This window comes from Plectropomus leopardus, chromosome 2 (genome assembly GCF_026936395.1).
Source record: "Plectropomus leopardus strain MGB_pleo_1.0 chromosome 2, ASM2693639v1, whole genome shotgun sequence".
Lineage (NCBI taxonomy): Eukaryota > Metazoa > Chordata > Actinopteri > Perciformes > Serranidae > Plectropomus > Plectropomus leopardus.
The window spans coordinates 8,782,501-8,810,290 of NC_142177.1; the positions used below are offsets into that span (position 1 = coordinate 8,782,501).

The following is a 27,790-nucleotide window of genomic DNA, read 5'->3' on the forward strand; positions in this document are numbered from 1 at the left end:
ATATATATATATATATATATATGCATCCCATAAAAGATGGATATGAATGTCATGTCTCCCATGATCTTAAAGGTGAATTTACGTTTCCTTGGATGGCGAAGGCATGACCTGTCCTCCTCTCCCTCTGACTGACCAGCACTTCTTGCCTTCGTTGGTTGGGTTGGTAAGATTTAGGCAAAAGGAGTAAGATTGGTTTGGGTTAGGTAGGGTTAGGCAATATGTTGATATATCAATACTGTTACATGAGACTGGATATCGTCTCAGATTTTGGATATCGTGTCGTCTTTTTCTAATTTTAAAGGCTGGATAACTAATGTAATTTTCTGAACTTACCAGACTGTTCTAGCTGTTATTATTTGGCTGTACCCACTTAGTCTTTATATCCACATTATTGATGATTTTTTTTATCAAAAATCTCAGTGTGTAAATATTTTGTGAAAACACCAATAGTCAGCTCTACAATATTGTTGCAATATCAACATCGATATCCGCAAAATTATCATGAAATTTGATATTCTTCACATCTCCCAGCTGTAGGGTTCGGGTAAGAATGTCAGGGTAAGAAAATCAGAGGCAGAGTAAGACAGAGTCATGCTTAAGCTATCCTAGGAAACGCAAATTCGCTTCTTAATAACCCCAAATACCAAGACATGTCTTTAGTGTCTTAAGTGCCCTGTGAAGCATGAATTAAGGTTTCACACAACATTAAGTAACTGATTGTCCTTCTGTTCATCGAAATGATAAACAGTTTTTTACACCTGATGTATGGCTGTGATTTTTAAGGTTATGTTGAAGCTATTCCTCCTAAAAAGTACATCTTTCCAATTGGCAAAGTTAAAAATGCTGAGGTTTTTAATGTTTGCCTGAATTAAACACTGGTGTCAAAATGTTCAATGGCCGCAGAAATTTTCTATGAAGCTAAAGTCTAAACAGCGCCAAGTGAGAACTTTGTCCCTGGGATGATGGCTGAACCTCTTCATCACCTCCACTCTCTCCGGACTAAAAGAGGGACATTTTGACACCACCTTAACAAGATTACTCTGCACAGAGGTCCTAAATTTCAGTCAGTTATGCCTTGCTGCCATTCGGGGCAGTCAACATGTTGAATAGCCAGGTGCAGCTTTAACAGCGATTTATAAATACATTTTACTCGATTTAATTTCATCACTCCTCAGGCATCGACCTCAACTGTCGAGGGTGTGAGAATTGCTTTTCCATCACAAATAGAGTATCTGAGGTTGGCAGGAGAACACAAACCAAGATAGGATTGGTTTGGGCTGGGGGGGTGAGGGCTGGTAATGAACATGGCGCAGACCCGAGGTTGGCACAGCAGGCTGCAATCTAATCAGCGCTACACCTTATTTTCATCTAGACATGGGGGAGAATTAGATATTTAACGCTGGCAGTTTTATCTTCCAATCACACGGCTTAGGTCGGCCACCATGGACACCTTGTTAAGTGGCTAGATGTGTCCAATCAGCCGGCGTAGGTGGGTTGTCAGCGTGGGTTCGCACATGTGTGTGAGTGAATGTGTATGGGTGCTTTTAGCTGTTAGCACTCCCCGAATCCTTGTGTGTTTGCGCTTGGCTCGTATTGGCGTTTTATGTCTGTAGACTGGCACAAATTGGCAATCAGGTGAGGTTGGCATGGACGAGGGCCTCTCCTCACCGGGATCCTGACTCCAATTGGCCTCGTCTCCCCTCTCCCATTCTCTAGTCCCTCTCTTCCTCGCTCACCGAAGTCGTTTTAACTTGACCCTGACAGGTGCTTCTGACAAAACCCATTACAGTCTCCATTACGCCATATATCTCTCTTCTCCTCCTCCTCCGCTCGTTTTTATCTCTTCTACCAGCATCCTTTGTCTCCCTTCCCTCCTCTGATGCTCCTGGTGGGAGCTCTAAGCGGCCTGCATTGACGCTTCCCTCCTGACTCTATCACCAGTCTGTCAGCGCTTTGCATCTCAGTCCTCTTAATTAGCCTTGGTGGGACCATCACTTTCCTCTTCATTAGGAAAAAAGAACAGATGTGGGAGAGGGAAGGAGAAAGTAATGGAGGGACAACACGCTCGGGCACGGAAGGACATTCTTCGAATAAAAAGGTACTAACAATGTCATGAAATACATATTCCAAACTACAGTCAAAATTTGGGCAATATGACTGACTGGGAATCCACAGCCATAGCACTTTGTGTCTCAAAGCACCTTCTTTATATTTGAATATTTGTCTCAAGTGATGAGGGGTTTAGTTTCCTTGACCCTGGGCTATCATGGATAGGACTATGTAGTTCAATTCCTTTTGTGATACAGAGGGTAAACCAATATACCACCCACTGGATTAAAGGAATAGTTTAATATTTTTGGAAATATGTTGATTTATTGTCTTGTCAAGAGTTTCATCTGCTTCCAGTCTAATGCAAAGCTAATTGATTCCCTCTTTCTTTTCACTCTTTACTAAACATAGATGAGAATAGTATTGTTCTTCTCATCTAACGTTCAACAACAAAGGTAACAAGCGTGTCTCTGGAAATGTCAAACTATTTCTTTAAACTGAGTCAACATATCACCATGCAATAGTTTGTATTATATCTTTCAAAAATGCTCATACAGCAGTTTGTTCCAGTGCCCCTACTGGTATGGTTAGGCGTAAGAAAAGAACCATGGTTAGGCATCATCATGTTATGAACTTAAAATTTTGTTGATTACGTTTAGGAAATTAAAGTTTTATAGTTTTGGTCTAAGAATAAAAACATGGTTGAATATTGTCATGTATACTCAGTGCAAACTATAGATTAGGTTTAGGAAATTAACGTTATGTAGTTTTGGTCTAGGAATAGAAACATGATTAGGCATCGTCAGGTTATGTTCTTAACGCAAAATTACATTGGTTAGGTTAAGGAAATCAAAGTTACATAGTTTTCGTCTTGGAAATGAAACATCGTTGGGTGTTGTCAAGTTACATACTAAATGTTAACTTACGTACTTAATGTAAACTTAAGTGGGTTAGTGTTTTGAAAGGATAGGCCTAGGAAAAGAAACATGGTTGTGCATCATCATGTTACTTAACATAAAATTAAATATAAGTTAGCTTTAGGAAATTAAAGTTGCGTAGTTTTGGTCTAGGTGCAGAAACATGGTTGGGTGTTGTCATATTACATACTTAACATTAAGTTATGTGGTTTTGGTCTTGGGCATCATCATGTTACCTACTTAACTGTAAAGCAACGTTCTTAACACCACGTGACGATATACCTTAGTATAACTCAAAATTTACTTAATTTCACATGGGACACAAACACCAGTCTCTTGAGGGAATATTGTGTGTTTATTTGACCCATCTACCTCAACATGCTTTTTTATGCAGACTTTCACTTTGTATACTACTTCCTTATTTACTCCCATCAATGCATTAGTTACATTTGCAGCCTTCATTATCTCACAGGTTATATATTAATTCTGGTGCATTACGTTTCATAGCTATAGCCTACATACAATTAGTGCATTAGAACAGCCTGACTGGGTACAGACCCTCTGACTCAGTTCAGGAGTAAGAGGGAGGCTCTACCATTAGGGTTCCTTCCCTACTGGGATCTTCCATAGTATGAATTTATGTATGCACTCATTATACAGCAAAGAGGCTCAGATAGAATGGCATATATTAATATTATAATATTATCTAACCTAGCTGTGGTTCAGTCTCTTTCTCTCACATTATACATTCACTTCTCACTCCCTTTCTTCCTGCTACTTCTCGTTTGTCTTTCCAGCGGTTTACCATCTTTGCCGGAGAGAAGGGGGAGGGCGGCGAGGTGTTGAAGGAGACGAGCGAGAAGTACAGGGAGCAGCGAGTGATGAATCTCTTCGCCGTCTGTAACACTCTCCGCTTCGTCGGCTCTTCCCTCGTTTCTGACCCAAATCTAATGTGACAGGACTCGTTTTCGCTGTCCCCACCCGTACACGCGTGCACACACACCTCCTCGCACCTCCCCTCCCCACTGTCGCAGGAGTCGTGCACCACCCCTCTATTTTTAGCTGTTTGTCCTTGAGTTACAATCCCTGAAAATTGCCATGATCCATAAAGGACTGGGCTGTGGTGCTTGAGGGAAAACACACACCCACCCTCGCCAACTCTATCCTCCCTACAGCACCCCCCTCACCCCTTACCACCTTCAAGTGTGTGTGTGTGTGTGTGTGTGTGTGTGTGTGTGTGTGTGTGTGTGTGTGTGTGTGTGTGTGTGTGTGCGCGTGTGTGCGCAACAAATCGTTACCAATTTCGAGTCTTTCGCCATTACTGGAGCGAATATTCCTCTCATTAAAGGGGTGAAATGGAGGGAGCGTTAAACGAGTGTAACGCCGACAGATCAGGCTGTTCTTTTCTCTGCCCCCCACCACACACACACACACACACACACACACTCATCCCCCGCCTCAGAAAGTTATCCACTGTAGCCAATTAGCATGACTGCTCTGTCTAGCATTAGCCCCCCTCTTCCGTATCCAGCTCTCGCTCTCATTACCGTCGTTTTCTCTCTTCCTCCCCTATCCTCCTCCAGCCCCTCTTCTCATTCTCTCTCTTTCTCATTAGGGCTGCGTCGTAACACAGTGAATCATAATAGGTGCTCTACACTGTGAAATGGCTTTAGCTTTGTCTCATTTCGCTGCTTGTAGCAGGAGAATGAGTAAACAGACAATCTATTCCACACAGGCACAGACACACACCAACAGACACAATCAGGACCATCCATTAATCTGTCGTAAAGCAGCTTTTTGCCCGCCTGAAGAAATCCCTGATATCCAGAGTCAGAGAAAGAGAGAGTGGGGGCTAATCTATGGGAGATGCCATGCAAGGCCATGTACCATCCACTGATAATGAAAAGATGAACCACACAACGGAGAGAGTTTTGGAAGAGATGTAAAAGACGGACGAGAGAGACAGATAGCGTAAGGAAAAGGGTGAATGTGGCGGAAGGCCGAAAGGTAGATGGAGAGAGGAGAGAGGATGGATGGGCGGTGGTGGTGGGGGGGTGGTAGCGGAGTGTGGCGGGGGGTGGAGACGGCAGCACCGAGGCGTATTCTAAGCCCTGAATGTAAATATGCGTGAGGGGATTATCACAGAGTGCCAGGCGGTGCTTTTGGGGCTTTGTTTCCGTGACACCGTGACGTTGGCTTTGTTTCCCTGACAGCAGACGTGTGTGTGTGTGTCTGTGTGTGTATGTCATTGTGTGTTTGCGTGTGACATCCAGGCATCTGTTTCCTGCTGGAAAAGGTTAATTACATCTCCACTCCCTGACTGGACGTGCCATGCATAATCACATACGCTAATGAGACCTGTGTGTGTGTGTTTGTGCCTGTGTCTTTGTGTCTGGATGTGCATTCTGAAAAGGCAGTTCTATAGCGGTTGAATAGATCTCTTAACCACTTGTTTCAGGTTTGAAAGTCTATTGTTGCAGCTAAGAAGAAACGCAAACACACAGACACACGCTTTCAGAGTCGTACACTCACACAGGTGACAGCTGGAAGCGCACCGCAGTGGCATTTACGTGCAGACACTCCACTCCCACCGGGGGACATTAATGGATGGGTCTGCATCAGTGTCTGTGTGTTTGTGATTACTTGTCTGCCTATTAATGAGACAGAGATGCTACAGCATCAGAGGAGGGACTTTGCACAGTCCTGTTGCTCATTTTGACCCTTGACTCCTAGCTTCACACTCCAGCTAAGCTGCTGATTGGACAGCTGCTCTGCTTTAGATTAAGCCCAGCTCAGCGTGAAAACCGAGATGGGCTGCGGCCCTCCATGGGTGACTTTGGAAATTACTGTACACTTTCTCACTTGGCTGAAGTTTTCACTAAGTCGATCTGACATAAGCATGTAGGTGAGGAGGTGCAGAGCGCTGGCCTCTGCTGTGATTGAGGAGGAGAAGGGAGAGGTGCAGCCTCGCTGAGAAGTGCGACTGAGAGAAATAATGGCTTTCTTCACACCTTGTACAGTACACCAGCTATGGCAAGAAATTAATCAAACAGATAAGAGATATTTTTTTGGAATCACACCAGCAGAAGCAAAGTTCTCAGTCAGCTGCCAAGGGAAAATTAGAGTGCTGCAAGGATGGGTAATGGGGATGAGCTCCGAGTTCAGAGGCTTTTATTTTCACCAATCTGATTCGTCTCAAGACAGTGTTGCAGTTGTTGAGTTTGTGCAGCTTGAAAGGTAGAATCTAAGTAGAACCTGAAGTTTGTCACGTAAACTACCGGAAAATAATTTTCCAATGGAAGAGGTTTAGAAATACCCAAATAAATTCTGAATTTTAAAATAAAAGCCAGTGCCTGCAGAAGCCCCTTTACCATTCCCGTTAGTATCCCCATGCAAAATATAAGACAGTCTGTACTGAGCAGCAGTAACCCGGGCTGTACATTCCAGTCTGTCAAAGGATAAAACCCTAGTGATGGTGAGGAGAGCACGCCTGATTGCACCGCCGTCACACCTCTGTCTCCTGATCCCTCCACCGTTCTACCTCCTCACCCTCCTCTTCCTCTGCTTGCTCCTTTTTCTTTTTCTTCCGTCTGCGACAGAAGCCGTTCAGGCCACAGAAGCAGGCGCAGGTGAAGGGCATGGCCTATCTGATGCACCGCATCCACATAAACCTGCAGAGGGAGAGGGAGAAGAGAGGGGGAGGAGGGGAGGGGAGGGGAGGAGAAGAGGGGAGGTGTTAAAGTGTTTTTTCCTTCATCTGGCAATCTGCCAAGATATCACACTGCTTGAGAGCGCATGAGGCTTTTGAACACAAATGGATATCTGGAATCAAAGAAGAAAGAGGGCGCTCAGTTTTTCATGCTTATTGAGGCAGTGAGTTTTCTGATTAGAATATTTAACAGAACTCTATGATGAAGAGATTTTGCCTCTTTCAGTTTCATTTGATTCACTTACAGTTCGCCTAAAGGACTGTCCTGAAGTAAAAAATAAAAATAAAAATATGATCAAGTGAGCAAGTAGTTTTATGAGCAGTCATTTAATGCTGTGCAACTTTTCTGAGAAAGAAATGTGTTCACTATAATATTTTAATAAAACTTGAGGCTGTACAAACATTTTGAGCTTTAATGGTGTGTCATTTTTTCTGTTTTGAGTACCATTTTTTTTTGGACTCAACCTGGGCTCAACAACTTCTCTATTTAGCTTTTTAAAGTTTTTCTCACTAGGTTAGCACTATGGGCTAGGTGTCTAAGCAGTAATCAGTGATGAGCCAAATCTATAAAAATTCTCAGGAATGAAAATATTGTGTGCATCTTTATATAATTCATTAGAGATAGAGAATCGGAGGGTAGGGCATGCCATGTGGGGACAGGGGTGCCATCTTGGAAGGTATGCACTTTGTTAACTCTATTACCAGAGTTTATGCACTCTGTCCAGGAATGAGATGCAGAAATGAATGTATCAGGGTCTGTAATCATCTTTTTCTGTCTTAGACTGCCAAGTTATATGGATCTATTTTGTTGTCTTGATAAGTTTGTCCAAGCACTTTCAGTCGACCACCATGTCGAGCACAGGTAATTTAACATGATCTCACAAAATGGTTCCCTTTACAATATATATATGCACTGACATCAACTTCACATTCTCTATACTGTAGAAAAAGCTATAGTTAGAGTTCCTAAGCAAGTATAGGTTTTAGTTCCTGAAGTATTTTTTCATATTGTAAATTAGCATTTCAGAATTCCCTTTCAATGAATGTTACCTAAAATAGAAACACATGGTCTTCTTGATAGTTTCATCATAGCATACATTTGTGTTACAGCCATCGCTTTTTAATAAGTTCAACTTACTGAAAAGTCTATCAGTTTTGTTTAGGGGATGGCTCTAAAGGTTACAAAATCCATGATCCCTGACCTCCACTTCTACAAAGAAAAAGCTGCGTAAAAGAGGTCTACCAAATTTAGACATTGCATTGTTGCAACTCTAGTGTCACTAGCAGATGTTAGCCAGTATCACTGTCATATTGGAAAGTTTCACACATAAGTATTTGTGTCCCCTATTGGTCATAACCACAACCTTTCTTTCACTTGAACCAAGTGTTTAAGTAGCCTAAATGTAACCATAGCTTAGCCATTTGCAAAAACCACAATCCTCCCCCAACGTTAACCACACTGCAATTGTTTTAGAGGGACAGAACTGTAAACCAATGGGTGTAAAACCAACTGTTCAATATCAATGTTCTTGTGTGGCAAACCATCTATCTGCTAATCACAGTCTTTACCTTCTGTCCCCCCTTATTGCAATAGAATTTTAAGTGCAGTGAGTGGAGGTTTCTTATTGAAATACTTCTTGGCTGCCATACTTCAATCCAAAGTGCTCCAACTGTCAGTCAACTAACTCTGAATAAACGTGATATTTACTTCTGGATCCCGAGATGCCTTAAGTATCTAATCTTACTATGGAACTCTATAGGTGAGGTATGATTTTAATTCTCATTTCAATTTCTAATCCAGATTGTGACTAAAGGAGCCACTATGGGAGCACAGTCCTGAGATGCCAAAGGGGATCAACGCATCAACCTGACAGTGACAGTGTTAGTGAAATGGTCAGCCCGGAAGGATACATAGTGAGGAGTCTGTAGTCATGCATGTGACCATACTGTATGGGATCAAATCATAACCTTCCCCATCATCTATATCAACTACAGCTGGAAAATGGTTGTAATCCAGTAACTATATAGCAGATGGCTCTTTATATAAAATGCTCTGGACTGCGCATGTTTGTCTTTCACCTTTTTGCAGTGCTCTCAGCAAGAAACTTAATGCAGAGAAAGTTACTGCGGTTTAGTCAATAGGTCAGTCAACACACACTGCACACACACATACACACACACACAGTGGCAAAGATTGGTATTGTGGTCTATTGAGTGTTGTCACTCAACGAGAAGAAAAACTCATTACGCATCTCACCTTTTTCACATCCGTATTTGCACTGCATTTACTCTCTCTCTTGCTTACACTGTCTCTCCTTCTCCCTCACACACACACTCACACTCCCTGGCACCTTACCTAACCTAAACCCCCAACCCACACCTAAACCCAATTGTACAATGAACCTTAAAACCAAGTGTTAACCCTCAAACAGGCCTTTGAGGAGGTGAAGAGTGGAAAAAAATGTCCTCACTTTCCCAAAATGTCCTCACTCTGTTGGTTAAAAACAGCAGTCCTCACTATGTGGCAAGAACAAGTTCAATACACACACACACACACACACACACACACACACACACAGCCAGAAGTAGACTTAAGGCTCACTAAACTCCCAACGTTAACATTTTTCACTAGTGTGCTAGCAGCCAATCACAAACAAGCACTGAGATTAGGAGACGCGAGGTGAAACTGAGAGCTTCATTAAATACCAACCTGAGTCAGCAGCACCATCAGGTCTGGCTGGGGAGTTTATATAGTGTGTGTGTGTGTGTGTGTGTGTGTGTGTGTGTGTGTGTGAGAGAGAGAGAGTGCATGTGTGGGTATTGCAAGTGGGAGAGAGTGGGTGACAAAAACACAAGCACAGGCCAAACATAAAGTGTCTGCATTCATGCGTGCATGTGTGTGTGTGTGGCTTTTGGGATTGATGTGTGCTTCAACCTGTCTCATATGGGGGCAATTAGCTGAGCTTGACTCCGGGCTGCCTGTAAGCAGAGACCAAAACGCCTCAGGCCATGCAGTATACACCAGTGTTAGTGCATGTGTGTGTGTGTACATATATATGCTGTTAAACCTCCATGTGCTCTTCTTTTATCCCTCCACTGTCATTTCATATATCCATCTAATCCTCGTCTGCAGATCTCCCACTCTGTACCCAATGGCTTTAGACCCTATGTGACATGCCAGAGAAAATCACATAGGAATAGAAAGCCATAAAACACAGCAGCGAGCCAGTCCTGCCGGTAGCAGGAGTAAACTTTTCTCTCCGCACAATGATTCATGCGTGTGTGTCCAGGAGTGTGTGTAGCTCTCACTTCATGCCTTTAACACCCTCAGCTTGTCTGACAGCTTACAAGGCCCTGCAGAGGATTTACAACAGTGCTGAGACACCTCTCTCCACTGTGTATCCTTCTTGTCTCCTGTGTATCCTCCAATCCCTCTCCTCCTGTCCTCCGATCTCTCCTTTCCTCACCCTCACCCGCTTCCCTTCTTCTTTCTCTTCCCCTAACACACTTGCTCACTCTCTATCCTCAGCCACGCTGCCAGCCATCGGAGTCAGTGTCTTGTTTTGGTGGTGTGTAATTACTAGGGGTTCTTTCACAGGCGAGCGCAGAGATGAGACAGATGAAAACACAGCCTGCAGACCCTCTGAATTATTAACTGGCTGAAAATGGATGAGTCAACGTTAACAGAAAGGGAGAGGGAGGCAAAGCAGCCCACGTGCATCCACAAATACACACATAAATGAACAGCCACAGGCCCGAGAACGGCATAGCACCATGCATGAACCAACCATGGTGGGATCCAAACCAAGGTTAGACCAATATTTTTGGTCGGTGATACTGGCTAAGGGAAAAGCAAAGCGGCAATGAATGTGAATTATGTAAGACTCTGATAAAAGTTTAACTTGTAAATAATTAATTTCAAGGTAACAATGGTCCCAAGTATCCTCACCACTGAAACACTGGTTGGCCCCTTCTGCTCTATCGAGCTGTAACCCCTGCAACTAATGCATTATCATGACAGATATTGGATTTTTTGACCAATAATGACATTTAAAAGTCAAAAATACCTTGATAATGCATTGGCTTATTTTCTTTTTAAATAAACACATCAAAATAAGTTAATGATCGTATAAATAGTCGCTACCAACATATATGTACATGCATTTTAAAACAAAAATAATGCAAGTTCAAACAATAAACTTAACTTGAAATTGAATTTGTCAAAAACAACTAACTACAAATAAAACAAAAACCTACAGAAAGTAAGAAAATATAATTTAATAAAATAAAATTTAAAAAGAATAAAGTAGGCTAATATTCAAAGTTTCAAATATCTGATAATGATATATTAGCCAACATTACATTTCACTTTGCATAAACACATAACAAAACTAATGACGCTTAGTACTTGAAGGTGACCATGCAGGGATTTCCTACCAAAAAAAAACCCCAAAAATCTATGAACAGACTAAAGTTATCTTCTTAATCATCACTTATCACCCACTAAAAGTGTCTGATGGTGTAATTAATCTGTATAGAACCTTTCCCTTTGCCTGAGCCTCTTATTTCATTATGTTCATGACTCAAAACTAGTTTCAGAGCAAGTGAGGTCAAGACCTGGTGCCAGACCAAAAATGGCATGCATCCAAGAGGCATCTATGAAAATCGTTTACACAGCACAGAAAAAATGCAAATATACCATGTGGACAAAGCTCATTTAAACATAAGAGTGAATCTGGGTTTAGCTTTCACTTTTTCTGGCGATACAGTTGACTTATTGTAGCCAGCAATTCCTGCATAGTATAGGCCTGCCATTCAATCCTTTTTTTTATGTGACCAAAATACTTTTCAATTCTCGCTGGTGGACAAACTATGGCTAAATTATACTTTCCATATCTCTAAGCTGCAAGGGCCAGCATGGACTGAATGTGGCCTTAAATATATGACTGTGCATACAAGTTAAATGCTGTTTCAGATCTGTTTCTAGTCTGGAATATTTGGACTCCCAAAGACAATCATCATGTTTTTGGCATTCAAATGGCTCGATTTAGTTATTAAATTCTAACACTTATTAGAGCATCATCCGCAAAGATATGGTTTTATCAAAATATAACGATATCACCACTGATAGTGTCAAGTATGATCCCTTCATAACACAAAACTCTTGCTATGGAAAAAGGCCTTAGGAAACATATCTCTGCAAGGAATAGTTTGGCATTTTGGAAAGTGTGCTTATTGACTCAGGCAAAGGCCTAGATGATATACTAAAGATATCAGAGCTTTAGTTTAGATAGGGAGATTTATTTTAAAAACCTTTTTTAAACCTTTGAACAGAGGCACCTGGTTTTAGTCTTTGTGCTAAGTTAAGCTAACTGGCTATTGGCTACAGCTTTATACACCCCATATAAATGTGAGACTGGTATTTATCTTTCATTTAACTCAGAGTGAGAAATAATTTCCAGAAATGTCAAACACTTAAGATCAAACACACACACGATATATTTCCTCTGTATCTGGTGAACAAAGAGCTCCTGTAAGGTTTGGAGGTGAATCCCTTCTTTTTTGAGTGACTGCTCTAGCAACAAGCATGGGAATGGGAAGTCAGAGGGCTGGAAAGACATGCAGCGATAAGAAGAAACGAGATAAAGGAGCAGGGTTTGAGAATAAAGCAAGAGGGCCACTCAGAGAGAGTTTGAAGCAGGTAGGATTAATGTCAAAGTCATCCATCCTTGTTTAAGTCCATCTTTTCCAACCTCATCCCTGTGAAAACTCACTCCGCTTTCTCGTATGTGCAGGGATATGTTTATGCGTGTGTGTGTTTTTGCCTGTGTTTGTGTGCGTAAGCTGATTTGTACCTTATCGAGATCCTCTGTGGAAACAGACAATGTGGTTTATTTGTTATCTTCTTGTTTGGACGACGAGATAAGGCGATGAGTGTTTGTGTGCGTGAGTGAGAATGCGTACTCTTGCATGTGTGTGCAGTGGAAGTTGCATGTGTCTGTGTTTGTGTGTGGAGATAAGCTCAGTGTTCTGCCTTTAAGATTGAGTGACAGAATCCTAATGCTGATCCCAATGGTCAACAGCCCAGAGACGTTCCACGGAAAGCTTATTAGAACTTTATCCATTATTTATACCGTGCCTGCCTTCAGACACACACATGCACGCACACACACACACACACGCACACACACACACGAAGGAGAAACACTGTATGTGAGTGTGATTCGTGCTGACATGTGCCTGACTTCTACTCATGGAATAAAAGTAGCCAGTGAGAAACCTACCGTCCAGAACATTTCCCATCAAGCAGGCAACAACACGTTCTAACTGGTCTATAAAAGAAATGTTTTACCCTGAAATGGCCTTGAATATTCGGAATCCCAAAGCACTTGTTTTAATGTATAGTTTTTTAGGTCATTAAATGCAGGGGGTACATTTAAGAGGCATATTACAGTTAATACAATTCAGATTACTTTTTAAAAGCAGCAAAAGCTCATAAAAATGGGAGAAATGCCTGAAGATTTGGTTTAACTTACATCATTCCCGCACTTTTTCGGAGTTCCCTTCACTCAGGCAATGTGTGGCCAAGTACAAACCATTTCGCTGCCACTTATCTGATCGAGTGGTGCTCTTTTTCCTGTCTCCATGTCCTTTTTCTCTGGCTTTAAGCCCCAGTTCCACCTTTTCTTTACCGTCACACAGACATAAAAACCACTGTGTGTCCTGGATCCCTGCACTTGTTCCTGGTACGTGCACAAAGCTTTTACCTGTGTTGCATTCTTGTCTCCCCCATTCCACCCGCCCTCCAACCTCTCTTTTTCTCTTCTCCTTCTCACTGACCCTCGCTCCCTTGTCCGACACAAAATGCCCTCTGTCCTGCTCTCAGGTAAAAACTCCCACCCACCAATCCCCCACCCCAGCCGAGATAACCGAGAGGGCTGGAAAAAGGAAAAAAAGAAAAACGGGAAACAGTTTCTGTTGTTCCATCACAAAGGGGCCAACAGTAGGTGGGATGAAGAGGTAGGGAGAGATGAATATATGTATAGAAAGAGAGAGACTAACAGAGAGGAGCATAGAGGAGAAAGGGAGGGAAAAACTGATAAGGTGATAGAGAGGCTAAAGCAGGAACAGTGGACAGATATTGAATGACGTCCTGTCAGGCACAGGTATTTGAATAGTGTGTGCTATTGCATGTGTGTGTGCAGGTTCAGGTATACTATGGTGTGTTGGAGTCTCGGTCTGTCCTCATGGCTAACTGTCTCCCAGTCCCAGTGAACAAAGAGCCTATTGACTCTGTAACACACAGGAGCTTTCTATCTCCTCCACAGGCCGGTGCTTTGTGCTTGTCCCCTTCAACACACACACATTTCCAAATTCCCCCAACACACTTCTACACACAAATGCACCCACACTACCACTCCACCTGGGCCTGAATGTATCTGCCCTCTTTCCAGGATGGATAGATACTCAATGTCAATATTTCGATATTGTCATGCATGATGCAAAAGTCAGTGACTTAATATTGAAGCAAAATGAGGTGAGTCTGCACTGCAAAGGAGGTTATTTTGACTTATTTCAATGAATAAAGTGGCATTTACTTTGTGAAGTGACTCACCTTATTTAAATAGAAAATGCTATTCAACTGACTTCATGGGAAAGTTGAAGTATTTTGTGCAAATGTGATTTAGAAAAATCTGACTTTTAGCCCTTTTCTTCCAAAATCAGCGTATACATGCACAAGTAAACTCACTAAAATAGCAGATAGACTTCTAACCCATAAGGTTTGGGTATTGTATTTTCCCAAGATAATAGTGCTAAAATGCTACTTTTAAAATAGTACTGGTGCCTAAACACATACTTAAAAAAATAAAGAATAAAACAACGGTCAGCCACGTTAAAGAGCGGCTTTTTTGTAGTGCCAAGACAAATTTGAACTTGAAATTGAACAATATATTTTAAGTACACTTTAATATATAAAGTTGGGATCGGTAATTGTTTCCCTAACTCAGGAAACCATGCCATTAAACATTTCTTCATTATCTGTTTGGCCCAGCAAAGATTGTCACTACAATGATAATAACCTTAACAGTCCACCTTAAGTGAGCCTGGTCAGGTTCCAATGGGAAGCTAATTTGATCAATAACTACTTGCCTTTGTCAGTGGATAAGAGCCATGTTCATGGCTCGGCTGTAGACAAGTATTCCATTTTTATTTTTTTTTTCTGGTGGTGGTGGTTTTAAATGGTTAGAAAGCAGCATGGAGGCCAGTGAAAATGTTGTGGTTGTTACTTCTTTTTTTTATATCTGTTTACTGTATATCTTTCTCTTTTTCAAACTCTTTGCCAACTAATTTGAAAAGATGTTAGAGGGCTGCTTGGATGGAGCTGTGCAGAATTTGTGGCAGCCCATCATTACATCATGCCATGAAAGGGGAGAAAAGTAGCATGTCCACCCAGGTGACACATTTCCATCAATACCGATCAGAGCCGATCAGAGCTGGAGCCGATTACCAACGTGACTTCAGCTGAGTAATTTGTCCTGAGAATGAATACTGATTATAATCTTATCCACTGAAGACAAAAGCCAGAAGTTAGTGGGTCATTTGTACAGTAGGACAGGGGCTTTAGACTTAGTATTAGATTAAATAAAATAGTACCTCAACCAATGATTATTTCGTGACAAACGCCAGATTCCCAGAGTCCAGGATGACGTTCTCCAATGGCTTGTTTTGTGTGACAAACATTGTGAAATCCAACAGAAAAACAGAAAAAAAAACAAATACCATTTTTTGGGCGGGTACCAGTTGGCATTTTTGCTTGATAAATGAATTGGATGATGGATCAATTATCAAAATTGTTCTTGACAACTTTCCTGTCAATTGAGTGATTGATTAATCCAGTAATTCTTTCAGCCTGAAAGATTATCTGGATTTTGTATGAAGGAAAACTCTTGCTGTAACTACTTTCATGTGCTAAGTGGCATAATGACACACTCCCTCCAAACCTTTTGGACAACTGCATAGCTAAGGCTCTGTCTCATAATCTTAGAATTTCCCCAAATCCAACAATCTGGCCCTTCATGTTAGAAAGGTGGATGCCAAGGTAGGAAAGATTTGATCTTCTTTTGTAATTTCTTTAGCCTTCAGAAAACTACCATTGTCACTTTAAGTTTGTACAATTAAATGCAACAATTTCTAAGAGTACAAAAGTTTGCACATTTATCCTCACTTATCTAACCATGCTCTATGATTGCAGCTTCTTGCCCTGCCTTCAGGTGTGATCATTCAGAATATATATTGACACTTAACCTGCTTTTGATATGGTTGAGCCCTTCGTAAGAATTATTGTTTTTCAAGTGTACACTAGTTTTAAGTCTACTTGTAACAGATGAGTGTAAGACAAGTATAAGTGAGGAGAGAAATGGGTACAAATATGGTGACTTCTGAATGCAGCCTCAGCATGTTACACTTAAGAGGTCAGCTCTGAATGTCCTCTAGGCTTGGACTAAAACTTTGTGACTTGCGTTGGCTTCTCTAAGTATCTCTCTTGCCCCCTTGTGGAGCGAGACCAGGACTACAGAGACTCAATGAGGCGCTCCCAAAGTCTACTGGAGGTACGTTAATTATAACCTCCAGGTTCCCAGTGGGGAATAAAGCTTAACGAGGCCCGGGCAAAGAGCAGGGGGGATTATGAGGTCTCACTTGCACTACAACCGCCAGGCCAACCATTGAGCTCCACTATGAAGTTATGATCATGCTGAATAATAATGCTGTAAGGTATTCGCAGGAGCCTTAGAGAGGCTGCGAACTGTAAGAGAGAGTGACAGTAAGAAAGAGAGAGAGTGTTTGTGTGTGCGGCAGCTGAGAGATTTCTCGCCTCAGCTGGTTGGACAGATTACCTGAAACCGAGAGGAGAAAAGAAATATAGTGAGGAGAAAGTAAGAGAAAAGAGGACAGAAAGGTCACAGTGATCTCAGAGAGGCAGCGAAAGAGACAGATGGAAACAGAGAAAGGGAGGAAGGGGTATGAAGAGAATACAAGAAGAAAGAACGTTAGATTTCTATTTCTGTTGAATGCCATTCATACAATACCCACTTTCCAAACATAGTTAAAGAATTACTGGTCACTGTAATCATTCCTGGAATTATCTCTTCTTAACCTGACGTAAGATATAAATGACAAAACCCAGTCTTTGTTTTGTATAAAATATGCAAGGTAAAGTTACGCGTAATGTAAAAGGTTGAGAGATGACAGCAGTCGCAGATCATGCAACCTGGACTCACATCTAACTCGCTGAACACTGCCGATTTGACAGTGGCCCCCAGCTTCAGATACTGATGCACCGAGGCACCATTACTGTCGGTATGAGAGGCCTTTGCTGTTTTCATGTTTTGATGCTTTGAGAAAGTGCTGCAGTATAAAGAGAGAGAAAGGCCACATAGGGCAGGTGGATGGGTCAAACAAACTCGGGACTTTCACCCTGGAGACCGCTGTTCATGTCCTGTGTGATGAGTTTTTTGTTAACCATTGAGCATAATATGCTGATGTGTCTCGGCACTACACTAGTGTTGTTAACCACGTAATGTGTGTGGCATTTGCCATGGGATGTTATGGTATAACAGATGTTACTTATTTTAAGCAGAACCACGATGTTTGTTTCTGAACCTACATTGGAAGCTTTCAATGAGACATGTTAATGAGTCGAAACTGTGCCTTTCCTATGAAAACTGAATTTCTCAATTTTTCGTGCAAAACTTGCACTGCAGATTTTTCCTCTATTGCTTAAAATATGTTCAGACTGAATATATCCATATCCCGTTCAATTTCTTTACGTGTTTTAGAAGTCTATGTTATTCACTGTTGGTACAGTTGTAGCCAACTGAAGATATGCACTAACCATGATCGTATGTAATGAATACAACGTTTCATGTGATATCTAATGAAGCATTGCCCTTATGTACTTAATGTAAACTCACGTACTTTATGTAAAGTGATGTAGAGCATTTTAGGCGATTTACGTAGGTTAGGTTTAGGAAAGTAATGTTACTTAGGCTTGTTTTAGGAAAAGAAATGCAATAACTCATAGTTCACTTAGTCTTACTGGCACGCCAATAACCTGCATCATTACATGGACTTTTGCTCTTTATACTACATCTTCTTTACTCTTGTCAGTCCATCGGTCACATGATTGCAGCCTTCACAATTATATGTTATACAGACATCACTGGCTCATGATCATGTTGGTTACTTACCAATTGTGTTGCATTACTTAAGGTAGGTAGGCTATACGTACAAATGGTGCATGAGAACAGCCTGTTGTATATGAAGTGTGGCTGTGTCTATGTGTATATTGATTAGCTTTTTGTTATTCTTTCCATGAATGTCAAGAAAAATAGTTAAGTTACACAAGTTCTTCTGTGGTGTTGAAATGGTTTGTTTTGTCCAGCCAACAGATTTGTCCATATGGGCTATATAGATATTAGCTGTAGGTACTTGTCAGCTGTATGTACTGTTAGTGTTTATGTGAGAACTCACTAGGAACTTTTTTTTTCTTTTTATAATATTCCTACAATTTCACTCCTCTTTCCTATTTTCACTGCATGTGTATGAAGTGGCGATGTAAATCCTCTGGATAGGCATGAATTTTTGAATCAAGTCATAGAAGTTAAGAGTGACTGTAATTTGCCAGGCAAAGAACTACTTTACGTCTATCAGCACCCATCCTCTTGCTTTTTTCCACTAACTTTGTGTACAATAATACCGCATTTCAATTACATTTTGCACTCAGCAACACTTACTGAAGACTTGCTTCACTGCCAGTATAGAGAGAAGGAATGATTACAACAAACTGCTACTTACGTGAGTATTGTATTAAAATAGTGAAAATCCAAACCTATCATTTAAGCACTTAAGAAAACAGAGGGAGAGGCAGGGGAGAACGACAGAGTGAGACAGAGGGAGAGAGATAGAAGAGAGAAAAGAGAGAGAGAGGGCACCCTGCCCTAGATATCCGCCTGTAAGCCGCTCACAATGCAGACATGGCAACTGGCCGTGCGAGGCGAGCGCGGGAGAGGAGATGAGAGGAGAGCGGAGAGATGGGCAGAGGGAAAAAAAACGAGGGACAGAAAGTCAGGCCAGAGAAAGGATTAGTGATCAAAGAAAGCCACCGGGCATCCTGAAAGCCCCCTACACATACAAACACACACATACACACACATTCATGGAGAGAAGGAGAGAATGAGGGAGATTAGAGTTTTTTCCACGGGGTTAATCATTTACCTTCCTCCCTCCCAGCAGCACCTTGGCTGTGAGAACGAGCACTTTATGCATAAATCCATTTGCATTAGCCGTAGTGTAAATGTTAAGAGGGCAAATGTACACCCCCATTGATTGATTATAGCGCTGCAATGAGAATATATGCCAGTCTGACTTTCTCTCTAATTGGTTTCATAGCCTTTTTCCCTGGAGAAGTGCTTTGGGAAGTTAAAAAACACCATATGACATCTACCTTTTTCCTCCTGCAGAAATTCCAAGCTGGAAACTAGACTTCTGAAAAGCTTTTAATTCCTCCTCAACCTTCGTCTCCTTCACTCTGACGAGTCGCCGATGAGGAGATAAACAACGGGCTGGAGATACCAATTAGACCGTCAAAGGCAGCACAACAATCTTCAGCTCTCCTCCATTTCCCAGAGGAGCGCTGGTGGGAAGAAAAAAAAAAGAAGAAACGGTGATGGAGGAAGGAAGGAAGGACGGAGGGATGGAAAGGGGATGCTGCAGCGAGGAGGAGGAGAAAACTTTGTGGGAGCTCATATCTAATCAGGGAATCCTCCTTCTCAGTCTCTGTGTGCAGAGGAAGAAACACATAAATACACACATCTCCCCTGTCAGAGGCTTGACCTCCACTCGCTGATATCGCTCCTCTGGTATTCCATCGCCCTCCCACCGGCTGACCTGATTGGCTAATGACGGCTCATTTATCTTGATGCAGCACCTGCAGTGTCTACAAGGCACGTGTGTGTGTGTGTGTGTGTGTATGTGTGTGTGTGTGTGTGTGTGTGTGTGTGTGTGTGTGCTAGAAAAAGTGTGTTTTCAAGTGTCTATACACGCACACACACACACACACACACACACACACACAGTATATCTCATCCCAGCTAGACTAGCTCTATACGCCAAAGCTGCCCTTGCTGCAACAGCTTGCACACATTGGTTCACCTCTGGGGAAATGATGGAGAGGAGAGAGAAGAGGAGGAGGAGGAGAGGATGGACTGAGAGGGGAGGAGGAAGAGGTGAAGAGTAAGAGGAGGGAGACAGTGATAAAGGAGGAACAGTGGGGGGAAGAAGGGCAGAGAAAAGAACAGGAACAGGGGAAAATAGCAGGAAAGAAGCAGAATAACAGGAGGCGGAATGGAAAAAGAAAGAGCAGAGCAACATGAGAAAAAGAGACGATAAAGAGGAAATAGAGAAGGAAAAGAGATAAAAGAGAAAGGGATAAGGAGGGGAAAACTCGAGAGGACAGAATGGAGGAGGAGGGGGGTTCAAATGAAGGGAAGAGCGATTGATGCATGTTTTATTCACTCACCGCTAACACTTCTTTAATTACAGCAGCTAAAATCACTGCCAGTGTGATCCCTGCGTGTGTGTATGGGGGGTCTCTATGTAATACGCAGCAACCATTATTTATCAACGAGGCTGAATAATTGAGGCCAGCCAAGGGGACAAGCCTGCAATCTTGTAGATGCCGTTTAATCCCTGCATCCATGAATTTCCTATTTAAAATTGTATGTAAACTTAGCAACCTTTTCTCAATTATTCTACTTTACGTCTAAAGCATGAACTCTTTTAATGTCAATAACTATTGGCATAATAATGGCACTGATGAACCAACTGATTGTCATTTTACTTTTGCCACTGTAGAGCAAGTTTTACTCCTCCAAATTAAATCAAACTAAATAGGTCATATGTAACTGCACTGCAAAAAAAGCACACAAAAGACTGAAATTACTGTTACCAAAAACTGAACTAAAAATGACAGTTTACAGCCACTGGTTCTATTATTTCTGATCACATTTTACCCAACGAAGTAATTGCTCTTTGAAGATGACGACATTGCTAAAAATATGTCAGAGTTAATTTTAATGTAGTACTGCAAGTCATCAATACCTGTTATGCTATTTCTAAAATGAAAAATAAGTTTTCACAACTATGGCAAGTATAGGGGGTCACAGTTAAACCAGAAGGCTGGTATTGAATAGATTGGTGATGTTTTCTCTTTCAGCTGAGGCCTAGTCCACATGGACACGGGTTATTTTCTAAAACTGGGTTCTTCCCTCCTTTGTTCTAAAAAAAACCCAACAACTGTGCAATAAAAACTGTTCAAATGAGGACATAAAATATTAGTAAAGCACTGTTGAAAGCATGCCAAGCCAACAGAAGGGGGTACAACCCTTACCCTAAAACCACACAAAGAAGAAGAAAACATTGGTCAATCAGAGGCCTGAAAAAAGCTATTGGCGGAAAGCTACCTGGAGCAGTCGTCTGCTGTCTGACACCTCAGTAATCTTCAGTATAGTGATAGTTATAGTTAGTGTACATTTAGGTCCAAACACGTAAAAACTTCTGTTGCCAAGCATAGAACCAGCACTATTTTCTATCACACACATGCACAAAATGACAGCTCATTTGTGACGCCTCACCAAGGAGATAACAGCGCACATTCTGACGTCTCAAGCCGAAAACTGTATTTTTCCTGTCTACATGTCAACGCTGAAAACAGAGTTTTAATACGAAGAAAAAAAGCTAACATTTCACATATAACCCTGAACATATGGGAAAAGCCTACATATGTCTTATTTGTTTGATTGTTTGACAGCCTGCATACCTTTCTCCATTGGACCTCTGGAGACAGGCTGTTCAGTTAAGAAATGGAGATCAGGTGGTGGATATCCACACATAATTCAACGTTACTGCAGAGTTGAAAGACGTAACTGGTAAAACTAGTAATGATTGCGTGTGGTTTTTTGTTGATGCGCTGTGGTGAGAAGCTTCCTATTGGTATCATGAGAGGCACTTTATGCACGTCTCATGATGAGCTGCAGTGGCAATGAGTCTTCTGCATTTGTGATGTGACCACAATGCAAGATCTCGCAAATTAGGCTGCATCAGTGCAATGTCAGAATATTGGGAACAAGAAAGTCCTGTCACCCAGACTTGTGTGTTTACAAATCATTCCAAGCTGCGCGCCTTCTAGTGGTTCACATCATATAAAATGACTTAAATTTGCTGCTATTGCTGTGCTGCATATTTGTAACCTGTGAAACCAGATTTAAACAAAGAGTGTATAGCTCTTCTTAAAATAGCTTCATCGATTTTATTGCAGTAAATCTTGGATATTATTTAAATGTAACAGTCAGCAACAGATGCTTTACAGCCATTTTTAAAACACTTTGTTGATTCTTCTATAGTTCATTGAAAGTTCATTGTGAAATTACAGCGAGAAAATACTATTATGATGAATGGAACCAATGTCCAAAACTACAAAAAAGAAAAGAAAAAAAGAAAAGCAAAGTTCTAATAGTTTGGATATGTTTAGGTGACCAAAGTTGCTTGATTAAAATTCTGAAAATGTCTTGGTCATAGTCAAAGAAACCAATGTTAGCTCTTTGTAAAACATGGTTTGTAAATCTTAGTCTCTCGAGTAAAATTTCAACATTTGGTATGCAGAAGGACCTGCTCAACCTCCTCACCTAGAACCTTTCTTGGCCCTATATGAACGTGAGAGTACTCATTAGTTGAGTGACCATAAGAGGTTGCTTGCGTTTAAAGTATTCAGGCGATTCTTTCTTTTTGACATCTATCAGCTAATTAAAGCTTCATCATTGATTGTTGTGTAAAATGTAGACTGTCATCGATGGCAATCATTTCTTCCCTCCACTTGAGAAAGATGACATCTTGAATCCCAAAGTTCACTTGCTTATTTCGGCATCTTTTTGAAATCTCACCACTTTGACTCTTCTGGAGCGGCCACACTGCGGCTTATTTATTTAACTTTTTATATAATTGAGTACCGCAATCGCCTTACATGTTATGCCTTACTCATCCCTCTCTCTTTCCCATCTCCTCCTCCTCCTCCTCCTCCTCCTCTCCTTCCTGACTGCAGAGAGAGGAGGGTTTGCATGTATTATGTCTTCTTTTGTTCTTTGCTGTCGGCTCATTGTAAAAAAAAAAAAAAAAAGAGTGGCGAGGAAGAGGGCGGCTAGTGAGGGAGATGGGGGGGGGGTAAGGGATGAGTGGGTCTTGATGTGACGTCCGTCCTGACTGTAGGTAGATATTGGAGGCTTCACCCACCTCTGCAGCCCCCACCCTCACACCCTCTCTTTGTGCATTCTTATCTTTTATTTTCTCTCTCAAGCCAGGTGCTGCTTATCCAGCCTTCAGCACATCTTATCCCCCCTCCACCCCCCGTCCTGCTTTATCTCTCTCACTGCCACCACAAACTCACACTTTGACATATGAACACACACATTCCTTCAACCTGCTCCCCCTGTCTTCCCCCCTCCTCCTCCTCCTCCTCCTGCTTTACCCCCTTCCACATCATCCGACTTTCCCTCCCTCGGTGCGGCTGCTGGAGGCAGCTGGTGGGCCGTGACCTATCCCGTCCTGACACACAGACAGACAGGTAGGCCGACAGACGGACAGCTAGGAGCTCATCAACTCCAGATCTGTATCTTAACTCCAGTCTTAGAGGCTTAATCCGGCTGCTTTCTCCAGCGCAGCCAGCTACTGTAGCAGCCAAGAGCCGCAACAGACAAATCCATACAGCTTAAAACTCCCCGAAATCTTCAAAAACTCAACTTTCTACGAAGCGCCGCAGGCACTTAACATCAACTGTGTTCATTTAAAGCGCGATTTTGTGGGTGGCGCAATGCAAGCTGACAAAAAAAAACCTCTCATTTGCGCGAGGCGCATTGTTTCGAAAAATCTCCCAAAACTGAGACGCCCTTTGTCCTCACGCCTCCTATGTCCAGTGTTGAAAAAGGCAACGCTTCAATGTTGCAATTTCATACTGTGGCATATTCACTCTATATAATTCATCTGGTAAGTTTTCAGCTAATCTTTGAACTTCTTTTTTTTTTTTTTGGAGTGCAAGTGTTGTAGCTGCTGGCTGTAACAGGAGGGAGGGAGGGTGTCGAGGCTGCCTGAGCCGAGCACTCCATCCTGATTTAGAATTAGATCTATTTCTGTTCACCCTCCAACCCCGCCGGGAAATATTTAAATCTGCCACGGAATGTGTGTATGCGAGTGTGTGAGAGAGAGAGAGAAAGACAGTGAAAGAAGTGGAGATTTGAACATATAAATTGTTGGCTGGTTGTTTGAGAATTTGCATTTGGTACACGGCTTTTGGCAGTGTCGTTCCCTATTCCAACGCATGCCAATTAAGTCACTGAAGTCAAATCAAACAGAATGAGGAAAGAGGAAGACAGAAAAAGAAATAGATGGATGGGAAAGGAGGAGAAAAAGCAAAGGAGCGAGTGTTTGCAGGCTCAATGTGAACTAGCGGGGAGTAAGTCTCAAGCCGTGGTCAGTAATTCATAAGCAGAGCACGTACAGACCGAGCCAAGCTCACCCTCTGGCTACACACACACACACACACACCCCCACACACACACACGCACACACAGAGATCAACACACAATCACACAAGCAGTCTCGACAAACCTGAGCCACATTTTCAGCTCTATATCCAATCCTACAGTCATTCAAATGTCAACGCCAGCACCTCTGACCCCTGTTAACGTAAAACAACACACACACACACACACACACACACACACACACTACAATTCATACACACTTTACACCATCTTTACTCTCGACACAATTGCAATAAGACAGCATGCACACTTTAAAGACAACTACATTACAGTTTGAAACAGTAAAGGATGTGTTTAGAGGATAAGCTGGTGACACACACTCACCTCAGAGTGGAACCCGGCGCTCCGCTGAGCCGTGGTGTAGAAATGACTGGCTGCACCCCCGTCCTCACACAGACACATGCACACACGCGCGCTGACACTTGGAGGCGAGGTGTGTGAGGACAATGAGACCGGACTGGATGGAGCAAAAGCAGCGGTAGTAGGAGGAGGAGGAGAACGAGGAGGAGGAAGAGGAGGAGAGGGAGGAGGGAGATGTGTGGTTGAGCGGGAAGGTGAAGAGGAGAGAGAGAGAGAGAGAGAGAGAGAGAGAGAGACTAGGTGAATAATGAAATCCAGCAGAAGAAAAGACGTGGCTGAAAATAAAGAAAGGAAAAGAAATGTGAAAAGGGTCCCACTGAAGCGGAGTCCCTCTTGTTCCATTTGTGGTTTTGTGTGTGTGTGTTGAGTGTGTAAAATGTGTTAAGGTGTGTGTGTGTGTGTGTGTGTGTAAAGGCTCTGGAGGGTCTCCTGTTCGTCACTTGAGACTTGGCGCCCTGCCTCAGAACAGAAAGTGTAGCGAGAGCGGCTTTACATCTCCTCTAAGTGTTGATGTGTGTGTATCCTCCACTCTATCAGCTAGCCTGTAGCTCGTCAGCATTGGAACACACCTCATGTCTTCTTGTCTGAGAAGCTCCTCAAGCCTCCTCTTCGTCCTCTTCATCTCTCTCTCTCTCTCTCTCTCTTTCTCTCTCTCTCCAGGGAAATACCTCCACTAATCTTTTCAAAGGTCTCTCAGCCACTTAAGCTACACTCTTTCCTTTGGTTTCGTCTCACTTAGAAATGCACTGTAAAAAGTCCTACAGTACATTAAATCAGTTTTGTAAATAAGTGCTAAAATGTAAGTAAAACACGTTTTAAAAGAATCCTTGATGTGTTTCTTACAGAAATGGTCTCTTTTAAAAGGTCCGTAACTTGAAAAGAATGAAGACGCACATCACTGTGCTGGAGTCAAAAATGAAACGCAACTTTAAAAAGACCAAAACCAACAATAATTCTATGTAAAATATTAATAAAGCATTTTTGGTGTATTTAAAGAACACAGACCTGTCAAAACTCACCAGAGCATCAAAGGTGTATTAATCCGCGGCTGAAAATAGTCCCCAATAAATGCATGTTTTTCGCTGTTTGAGTAACATTTGCAGCAAACCACAGTGCCCAGCTGTTTAAGGGAATTATCTAGTTAAAATTAAACTATACATTTGTTAAGATTTATGTCTTTTTCTTGGGTTTGGAGAGCCAACAACAGAGTAAAGAAGTTGGAAAAAAGACGCACGGATACATGGTTGGTTTTGGTCCTTTTGTGGGATTTGTTAGCAATAAAAGAACTGTAGAATAACACTGGATTTATCCTTTAAAGACACAAAAATGAGTTGATATAAAGGAGATTTCTACAGCGTGTCCGGCTCACCCCAGCATTTATACACATATACACAATCACACGCTCTCTGAGCTCCAGGTGTATGTGCGTGTGCGTGTGTGTGAGTGTGTGAAGTGCCGTGCAGCCTCAATCCTCCGGCTCAGCCACAGAGAAGCCAATCTCCACATCCAATTATTTGCTTCTCAAAGGCAGACAGATGGAGAGAGGGGAAAAAACAGCGAGCGAGGTAGAGAGAGGCAGAGTCAGAGAGAGAGGGAGAGAGAGGCTCTTTGAGGGTCTGCATAGGGGGGAATTAATTAGAATGAAAAAGAAATGGAGAGAAGAGAAGTCTCTTCTCGGCTGAAGTCCGGAGAATAGTTTCACAATTAGTCAAAATCCCAAACAGAGCCTGTGGACACAACTCAGCCGAGAGAGAAACAGAGAGCGAGAAAGTGTACCAGAGAGAGCGAGAGAGAAGGAGATCAAAAGCCAAATGAAAAACGCCAAAAGGGACATGGGAGCTGAAGTTGTTAGATAAATGATTGTCATGAGCATGTTATATATGTTTTTTGCTCTTTTTTTTTTTAGTTTTGTGTCTCCGTACCCTCCTGAGGCGAGCGCTGGTCGTCCTGCCTTCTCTGTCCTTTTTATTCTTCTTTCTGTCCTCCTCCTCCTTTACTTTTTCTTCTCCTTCTTCTCCCTCCTTCTGCCCTCCGCTGTCCGGGATATTCCATCAAAGAAGAGTCAAGGTGGATGGAGGCATCGCTGCTCTCCAGCCACACTCCAGCTTTCGCTTCTCTTCGACTCTTTTCTCCGTTTTCTCTTCTTACTTTCGTTGGCCGGAGCATTTTTCTTTCTTTCCCGGCAGCGGTGACACACAGCGTAGGGGGGCTGAGGACAAGGAGGGGTTGGAGAGAAAGAGACTGAAAGAGAGTGCAAAAGGAGGGAAAAGAGCAAGCGTAGGTAGATGGAACGAGGAGCGGGGAATGACGGGAAGAGGCAGGTGGAATGGGTAGTGACACATCGCAGAGGTGTGCGTGTATGCGAGTGTGTCAGCACGGGGGCTGTCCTTCTAGCCGACACAACCACCAACGAGGGAGAGGTGGAGGAGGAATAGATGGATGGATAGAGGGAGTGATACAGCAAGCACCCACCTCCTCCCTTACATACACACACATTTGCTTAGTTCATTATCATTCACTGGATTTCGCCATGACACGCATGGCTAACCCACTCACGGAGACGGAGCCGAACCCTGAACTGAATCCTAATGGAGGAGAGGGAGGAGGAGGAGGAGGAGGAGGAGGAGGAGGAGGAGGTAGTATCAGGCGAGCAGGTGTCCCCTCTCCATCTATTGTTCCCTGTCAATGTATGTCTACGTGCATGTGTGTGTACTCGGGTCCTTCCAATGTGTGTGCGTACACACAAATACAAGTATTTGAGCTTTTTCTTTTGGTAAAGTAGCTGAAACGACACACATGTGCATCTGCTTCAGCGACGGGCTCCACTTCTATTCTCGGATTCAAACTGCCTTTAGCCAAAATTTTGCAACTTGAAGAGAAAAAAAAGTGTGGCAAGGCTTCAGTGTTTTCCGTTGGAAGCAGAGAAAGTGTCTGGAACAGAATTTTGCGAGACATTTGACAGACAGCTCAAATCTGTTCTTTCATCATTGCAATATGAGTCATATAGTTTTCTGAAAATAATATCAGGCAAGTCAACATCTATTACAATATTGGGAAATTAGATTGACACTCAAAAATACACTTAATCTAGAACATACTGATTT

At 42.3% G+C, this 27,790-nt stretch overlaps 1 long non-coding RNA gene across 3 annotated transcripts in view; it reads right to left on the reverse strand.

Moving 5' to 3' along the window:
- Positions 1-28: 28 nt before the first annotated feature.
- Positions 29-27,790, reverse strand: part of LOC148190145 (uncharacterized) — a 78,496-nt gene continuing 50,734 nt past the window's right edge. The window contains exons 1-3 of one of the 3 annotated variants that reach the window (XR_015777872.1): positions 26,609-27,079; positions 24,651-24,783; positions 29-6,637 (exon numbers count right to left, since the gene is read on the reverse strand). This is a non-coding gene — a long non-coding RNA (uncharacterized LOC148190145). Of the gene's footprint in view, positions 6,638-13,211; positions 13,438-24,650; positions 24,784-26,608; positions 27,080-27,790 lie in introns of those variants that run through there. The other 2 variants (XR_015777875.1, XR_015777874.1) reach the window with 2 other exon arrangements.